General features: G+C 45.5%; 1 long non-coding RNA gene across 1 annotated transcript in view; it reads right to left on the bottom strand.

The window, feature by feature from the left end:
- Window positions 1-5,189, bottom strand: part of LOC309642164 — a 58,209-nt gene extending 53,020 nt beyond the window's left edge. The window contains exon 1 of the long non-coding RNA XR_014253016.1: window positions 4,255-5,189. This is a non-coding gene — a long non-coding RNA (uncharacterized lncRNA). The remainder of the gene's footprint in view (window positions 1-4,254) is intronic.
- Between the last annotated feature and the right edge of the window lie 3,828 nt (window positions 5,190-9,017).

Below are 9,017 nucleotides of genomic sequence, written 5' to 3'. Positions count from 1 at the left end.
AGAATTTGAGTGGAACCAGCTGTTTTTTAACTTCTAAAGATCATGTTGTTATAACCCTGTTCAAAAGGGTGATTGTACTGTATTTCTTTAAACAACTTAAGAGGTATTAATTACAAGAGGAAAAGAAAATACTGTAAATGTCTCTTCTGCCTTATGAGTCATACTACAAGCTCGACAACCACAGGCATCTCTGAAGGGCCATGGCACATGCACATGCCCTCAGGGAGCCACGTTCTCCTGGCCGGGGGTCTGCAAATACACCCACAAAATCACCATCATCATCATCACCAAAACTCTCTTGGAATTTGTACACCTAAGACGATGCACACATGGGGAGTGGGGGGTCAGGAATGGAAAATGCAGGCAGTTGGGGAAAGGCCCTCACTCGCATCGGCTTTTATCCAGCAAACATGGGTCAGATCCATAGGGTGGGTGTCCCCAACCCTGATCAAAAATCACAGCCCTTTGGATCCCCAGACCCAGGGCTTTCAATATGAATCTATATCCCTACAAGTAACCTGGTCTTCGAATCACAGACAAAGAGGTTATTCCATGCCCATTTAATGAAAGGTGAATAAAGTGATGCTAATAAGTTCTACTCCATTAGATGGTAGCAAGCTTTTTCCAAAAAGATGAAAATCCATGACCTTGTCTTCTTTGCCATTAATCCTACTCTGAGGGCAGGGAGGTGGGGGGACATCAGGTAAGTAGGTACCTACTCTAATCCACGCCTACCTTCAAAGTCAGAGGTTACCAAGCAGACAAAATAAGGGAGTGGTGGTTTCTCTCTAAGAGAGATTCTTTACAAAAGGATTAAATGTGGGATTCCTCAGAAAATATAACTCCCATCCGGTGATTAAAATGATCTGCTATGAAACTGTGTCCACAAACCTTTCGGACACCCTATGTATGTAGACATATTTTACCACATCAGTCAAGCTAGCTCATGTCTCGATCACGAGGAAGCAGGAGCAGTGGTTGGGTGTGGGCTCTCTGAGTGGATAACGCGGATCACTCCACAAGCCTCCAGGGTCGGGTCACTGTTCTGCAGTCCCCAAGGCCGCGCCCACCAGGGGAACAGTTGTGCCCAGGAAGTCCTCTGTAATCAACTGGCTGGGCCTGGACACACCTGCTCCTGTAGAAGCAATGTCACCACAAGAGCTGAGAGCTGCTTCCAGACAGGTGAGCTTGAGCCCAAGCAGGTAGGGTGCGGTCCACAGGGTAGGAGCTCTGGCCCCAAAGATGTCTCCATCCCTCAGAGAGCTCTCATCTAATGTGCTGTTCTGGGGCTTCAGACAGCCCCTCACTACTATTCTCCAGAGGGAAGCACAAAGATAAAAGAAATTGTAGTTTTCTTTATTTTCTTATTTTAACTAATATTTCACGCTCACTTTAAAACACATAATATATTGGTGCAATAGCACGTGTATATAATTGATAAATAAAATAAATAGGCTTGTGCTGGAGGTCCATGCTCAAAATTTTACAGTGGAAATTCTTGATCAAAAAGATCAGAGAGGGCTTCCCTGGTGGTGCAGTGGTTGAGAATCCGCCTGCCAATGCAGGGGACACGGGTTCGAGCCCTGGTCTGGGAGGATTCCACATGCCGTGGAGCAACAGGGCCCGTGAGCCACCAACTACTGAGCCTGCACTCTAGAACCCACAGGTTACAACTACTGAGCCCGCGTGCCACAACTATTGAGGCTCAGGCGCCTAGAGCCGTGCTTCGCAGCGAGAGAGGCCACTGCAATGAGAGGCGCGTGCACCGCAACGAAGAGTAGCCCCCGCTCACCGCAACTAGAGGAAGCCCGCGCACAGCAACGAAGACTCAATGCAGCCAAAAATAAAGAAATAAAATTAATTAATTAAAAAAAATAATAAAAAAGTTCAGAGAACGTGTATCCCAGATCTGGGGTTGTATCCATTCATCAAATGGATGATTGATTTAACCCACCCAGAAGTTCAGTATCTTCCTGAAGATACTTGTTAAGCAAAAGGATCTCTATCTAGAGGAATCTGCAGTAGGCAGTAAAAATTCCAAGGGCAGAGACTTGGGCTGGGAAAAGACTATTACCCCATGCGAAGGCCAGAACGGCCCCAGGGGCACTTGCTGCACTGACGCTCGTTCTCATCATCTCCTGGCCTTCTTCTACAGCCAGAGAATTTAAAAAACAAAATAAAAGTCTAGGTGTTCTCTCCCGGGGCAGCCTGCCCTGATGGCAGCTTCCCAGGAAGGAGGGTCAGCTAGCAGGGGCACCGCAATGATGTTTCTGCGTCCTCTGTGGGTTAGGAATTTATAAGTGGAGGACTGCAGAGCTGAGCCTCATGTGCAGCTATGCTCTGCTGCCCGATGCTGAGGGTGCCTGTCCTCCTGCACCGTCAATGTCACAGCCATTTACTGAGGCCCTACTATGTGCAGCACATCCAATGTAGCATTGACGAAAAATGAGAATAAGACACAAACCCTGCCCTCAAGTTTGCTTTTGATTGAGTGGCAGATGAAGAAGTATTCTCAACTTATGAAGGCAAATGAATGGTGATCTCACAGGCATTGGAGGATGGGAAGAAAGTTGGGTGAGGAAAAACCAGCTTTCAGGCTGCACGCTGGAACCCCGGTGTCACCAAAGCTATGCCCGAAAATTCCACTTACTCAACATTTTCAGTTATTTTTTTTTCCAGCAAAGCCACTTCGTCTCATTATTAGAGGGTGCATGCAAACTCGTCTATTTGTTTTAACGTTGGGAAATTTAGATACCAAAAACTGATTAAAATTAAGTTACCTGAAAATTTCAGTCATTTAGAAGATGCTTACTAGTGAAAAGAACTTTTTTTCACAGTATTAAAATGTGCTAACCCTTCTTACCACAAACCAAATGGCTCTCTGAGGCAACAGAATTAAATGATCTGAAAATCAAACATATATGGCACGTCCAAAACTTCTATTCTTAGCATGTGTGAACATTTCACAAATACATCATTTCACGGTTCCAAAGAGAAAGTGTGAGATTCTGGAAGGGAATTAGCTGTGAGCATGAAACAGTTCAGGCCTGTGCTGTTGTCTAACTGAGACACCTTCACCAGCTACAAAAATATCGGTTCCTCAAACCAAAATATGTATAAGAGAAGAAAATCAACATGATGAAAGCAAAGTGCTATGTGGGAAAATGGAGCTAGTAGGGGGAAAAAAGGAAACATTTTCCATATTGCAAATAGAAAGAGGGAAAAACATCTCAGGAAATAGATGAATATTCACAGTGGTATCAGTTGTAAACAAAGGGTCCTCTGCTGGCATGAGAGGGTGTAAGGCAGCAAGAGCTACTCTGGAACAACTTCACTCAACAGGTTAAAAGCCAGGTGCCAATGACTCTCATTTAAGGGGGCTTCCTGATGCCCTCAGTGCAGCTCTGCTTGTCTCTCTCTTTGGAGCCGAGATTTAGGTTACGTCTCTGCAATGAGCAATGGCAATCTATAGCCAGTGGGACCAGATCTGGCCACTGCCTTCCATTGTAAATAAAGTTTTATTGAAACAGCCATGCTTATTTGTTTACATATGGTCTGAGGCTGCTTTCCTTATACAATGGCAGAGTTGAGTAGTGGTGACAGAAACTCTATGGTCCACAAAGCTTAAAATATTTACTATCCGGACATTTACAGGAAAAGTTTGCTGACGCCTGAACGAAAGAGGGAAAAGCAGCCTATTTTTCAGACACTTTGTCTGCCTGGTGTAAATAATCCAGATGTTTGGAAATATCTGCAGGGAAGATAATGCTGTCGCTCTTCCTCTAAATGTTGGCAGTCGCCTTTGTTTAATAAGATGTTGGATGTAGGAGAAGCAGGCTATGGGCGGAAGGCTGAGAGCCCGAGGGCAGAGAGACAGAAACAAAGTCAAGACATGAGCAGACGCAGGTTTGCTGGGCAGTGAAGACAGAATGACCACTTGGAGCTGCCATGTTTCTTTCCTGATCTGGAGATCAGGGAGCTTTTCAGACAGAAGTGGTCTTGCTTTGGGGTAAAGATTTGATCAATCCCATTTGTGGTCTGGATGGAGAAGCAAGACCTGGCTGAGGATAAGATTGTCTGAACTCACAGGTGACTGAATAATTACCCCTACATGTATAGAACAAGGGTGAAGGGTTATTTGGAGAGCGTCTCAAGCATGCCTCCTATCATGAAGCGCTCCTCACAGGTCCTGTCTAGGACTGCGACTTACCAGGGTTTTACCCGAAGGTGTGGAGTGCACGGCAAGGTGGGAACTTACCCAAACTGCAGGAGCTAAGTGAGATACCCATATGAGAGCCACGATCCAGCACACTGCATCTCAACCCATTTAAATCCTGGAGGGAAAAAAAAAAAAAAAAACAGAAACAAACAAAACATGAGCAAGATCACCAGGAATGAAAGTCAAGTTCTGTGTTTAATCCTCGGAAGGAGGAGAATTGTCTCCCTGAGTTCCCCAAACAGAGGCCTGCAGAGTCTCACCGCCCCCATGTTCGAGGTGAATTAACAGTATAAGGCAGAGTTAGAGTCAATGATCCGAATCACACTTTCCAGGTCCCGGGAGGCAGCACTGATCAAAGGATACCTGGACTTGGGTGCTCTACTTTGAGCACTGACGAACAGTGGGGTTCAGAAACGACAGCACAGCTGAAGGGAGAGAAGATGGCAGAAGAGTAAGACGCGGAGATCACCTTCCTTCCCACAGATACAGTAGAAATACATCTACACGTGGAACTGCTCCTACAGAACACCTACTGAACGCTGGCAGAAGACGTCAGACCTCCCAAAAGGCAAGAAACTCCCCACGTACTTGGGTAGGGCAAAAGAAAAAAGAAATAACAGAGAGAAAAGAATAGGGACGGGGCCTGCACCAGTGGGAGGGAGCCGTGAAGGAGGAAAGGTTTCCACACACTAGGAGCCCCTTCGCGGGCGGAGACTGCGGGTGGCAGAGGGGGGAAGCTTCAGAGCCACGGAGGAGAGCGCAGCCACAGGGGTGCGGAGGGCAAAGCGGAGAGATTCCCGCACGGAGGCTCGGCGCCGACCAGCACTCACCAGCCCGAGAGGCTTGTCTGCTCCCCCGCCGGGGCGGGCGGGGCTGGGAGCTGAGGCTCGGGCTGCGGTCGGATCGCAGGGAGAGGACTGGGGTTGGCGGCGTGAACACAGCCTGAAGGGGCTAGTGCGCCACGGCGAGCCGGGAGGGAGCCCGGGAAAAGGTCTGCAGCTGCCGAAGAGGCGAGAGACTTTTTCTTGCCTCTTTGTTTCCCGGCGCACAAGGAGAGGGGATTCAGAGCGCCGCCTAAACGAGCTCCAGAGACGGGCGCGAGCCGCAGCCATCAGCGCGGACCCCAGAGACGGGCAGGAGACGCTAAGGCTGCTGCTGCCGCCACCAAGAAGCCTGTGTGCGAGCCCAGGTCACTCTCCACACCGCCCCTCCCGGGAGCCGGTGCAGCCCACCACGGCCAGGCTCCCGTGATCCGGGGACAACTTCTCCGGGAGAAGCACGGCGCGCCTCGGGCTGCTGCAACGTCACGACGCCTCTGACGCCGCAGGCTCGCCCCGCCTCCTCCGTACCGCTCCCTCCCCCCGCCTGAGTGAGCCAGAGCCCCCGAAGCAGCGGCTCCTTTAACCCCGTCCCGTCTGGGCGGGGAACAGACGCCCTCAGGCGACCTACACGCAGAGGCGGGTCCAAATCCAAAGCTGAACCCCAGGAGCTGTGCAAACAAAGAAGAGAAAGGGAAATCTCTCCCAGCAGCCTCAGAAGCAGCGGATTAAAACTCCACAAACAACTTGATGTGCCTGCATCTGTTGAATACCTGAATAGACAACGAATCATCCCAAATTCAGGAGGTGGACTTTGGGAGCAGGATATATTAATTTTTCCCCTTTTCCTTTTTTTGTGAGTGTATATGTATATGCTTCTGGGTGAGATTTTGTCTGTATAGCTTTGCTTTATAATAGCTTTATTTTACTTCACTATATTATAGCCTCTTTCTTTCTTTCTTTCTATTTGTTCTCCCTTTTACTCTGAGCCGTGTGGGTGAAAGGCTCTTGGTGCTCCAGCCAGGCATCAGGGCTGTGCCTCTGAGGTGGGAGAGCCAACTTCAGGACACTGGTCCACAAGAGACCTCCCAGCTCCACGTAATACCAAACGGCAAAAATCTCTCAGAGATCTCCATCTCAACATCAAGACCCAGCTTCACTCAACGACCAGCAAGCTACAGCACTGGACACCCTATGCCAAACAACTAGCAAGACAGGAACACAGCCCCGTCCATTAGCAGAGAGGCTGCCTAAAATCATAATAAGGCCACAGACACCCCAAAATACACCACCAGACGTGGACGTGCCCACCAGAAAGACAAGATCCAGCCTCATCCACCAGAACTCAGGCACTAGTTCCCTCCACCAGGAAGCCTACACAACCCACTGAACTAACCTTAGCCACTGGGGACAGATACCAAAAACAACGGGAACTACGAACCTGCAGCCTGTGAAAAGGAGACCCCAAACACAGTAAGATAAGCAAAATGAGACGACAGAAAAACACACAGCAGATGAAGGAGCAGGGTCAAAACACACCAGACCTAACAAACGAAGAGGAAATAGGAAGTCTACCTGAAAAAGAATTCAGAATAATGATAGTAAGGATGATCCAAAATCTTGGAAATAGAACAGAGAAAATGCAAGAAACATTTAACAAGGATGTAGAAGAACTAAAGAGGAACCAAGCAACGATGAAAAACACAATAAATGAAATTAAAAATACTCTAGATGGGATCAATAGCAGAATAACTGAGGCAGAAGAAAGGATAAGTGACCTGGAAGATAAAATGGTGGAAATAACTACTGCAGAGCAGGATAAAGAAAAAAGAATGAAAAGAACTGAGGACAGTCTCAGAGACCTCTGGGACAACATTAAACGCACCAACATTCGAATTATAGGGGTCCCAGAAGAGAAAGAGGAAAAGAAAGGGACTGAGAAAATATTTGAAGAGATTATAGTTGAAAACTTCCCTAATATGGGAAAGGAAATAGTTAATCAAGTCCTGGAAGCACAGAGAGTCCCATACAGGATAAATCCAAGGAGAAACACGCCAAGACACATATTAATCAAACTGTCAAAAATTAAATATAAAGAAAACATATTAAAGGCAGCAAGGGAAAAACAACAAATAACACACAAGGGAATCCCCATAAGGTTAACATCTGATCTTTCAGCAGAAACTCTGCAAGCCAGAAGGGAGTGGCAGGATATACTTAAAGTGATGAAGGAGAAAAACCTACAGCCAAGATTACTCTACCCAGCAAGGATCTCATTCAGATGTGATGGAGAAATTAAAACCTTTACAGACAAGCAAAAGCTGAGAGAGTTCAGCACCACCAAACCAGCTTTACAACAAATGCTAAAGGAACTTCTCTAGGCAAGAAACACAAGAGAAGGAAAACACCTACAATAACAAACCCAAAACATTTAAGAAAATGGGAATAGGAACATACATATCGATAATTACCTTGAATGTAAATGGATTAAATGCTCCCACCAAAAGACACAGGCTGGCTGAATGGATACAAAAACAAGACCCATATATATGCTGTCTACAAGAGACCCACTTCAGACCTAGAGACACATACAGACTGAAAGTGAGGGGATGGAAAAAGATATTCCATGCAAATGGAAATCAAAAGAAAGCTGGAGTAGCAATTCTCATATCAGACAAAATAGACTTTAAAATAAAGACTATTACAAGAGACAAAGAAGCACACTATATAATGATCAAGGGATCGATCCAAGAGGAAGGTATAACAATTGTAAATATTTATGCACCCAACATAGGAGCACCTCAATACATAAGGCAAATACTAACAGCCATAAAAGGGGAAATCGACAGCAACACAATCATAGTAGGGGACTTTAACACCCCACTTTCACCAATGGACAGATGATCCAAAATGAAAATAAATAAGGAAACACAAGCTTTAAATGATACATTAAACAAGATGGACTTAATTGATATTTATAGGACATTCCACCCAAAAACAACAGAATACACATTTTTCTCAAGTGCTCATGGAACATTCTCCAGGATAGATCATATCTTGGGTCACAAATCAAGCCTCGGTAAATTTAAGAAAATTGAAATCGTATCAAGTACCTTTTCCGACCACAACGCTATGAGACTTGATATCAATTACAGGAAAAGATCTGTAAAAAATACAAACACTTGGAGGCTACACAATACACTACTTAATAACGAAGTGATCACTGAAGAAATCAAAGGGGAAATCAAAAAATACCTAGAAACAAATGACAATGGAGATACGACGACCCAAAACCTATGGGACGCAGCAAAAGCAGTGCTAAGAGGGAAGTTTATAGCAATACAAGCCTACCTCAAGAAACAGGAAACATCTCGAATAAACAACCTAACCTTGCACCTAAAGCAATTAGAGAAAGAAGAACAAAAAAACCCCAAAGCCAGCAGAAGGAAAGAAATTATAAAGATCAGGTCAGAAATAAATGAAAAAGAAATGAAGGAAACAATAGCAAAAATCAATGAAACTAAAAGCTGGTTCTTTGAGAAGAAAAACAAAATTGATAAACCATTAGCCAGACTCATCAAGAGAAGAAGGGAGAAGACTCAAATCAATAGAATTAGAAATGAAAAAGGAGAAGTAACCACTGACACTGCAGAAATACAAACGATCATGAGAGATTACTACAAGCAACTCTATGCCAATAAAATGGACAACCTGGAAGAAATGGACAGATTCTTAGAAATGCACAACCTGCCGAGACTGAACCAGGAAGAAATAGAAAATATGAACAGACCAATCACAAGCACTGAAATTGAAACTGTGATTAAAAATCTTCCAACAAACAAAAGCCCAGGACCAGATGGCTTCACAGGTGAATTCTATCAAACATTTAGAGAAGAGCTAACACCTATCCTTCTCAAACTCTTCCAAAATATTGCAGAGGGAGGAACACTCCCAAACTCATTCTACGAGGCCACCATCAC

This window comes from Balaenoptera physalus, assembly GCF_965194825.1.
Source record: "Balaenoptera physalus genome assembly, chromosome: 14".
In the NCBI taxonomy this organism is placed as follows: Eukaryota; Metazoa; Chordata; class Mammalia; order Artiodactyla; family Balaenopteridae; genus Balaenoptera; species Balaenoptera physalus.
This window is presented reverse-complemented; position numbering and strand designations above follow the sequence as displayed.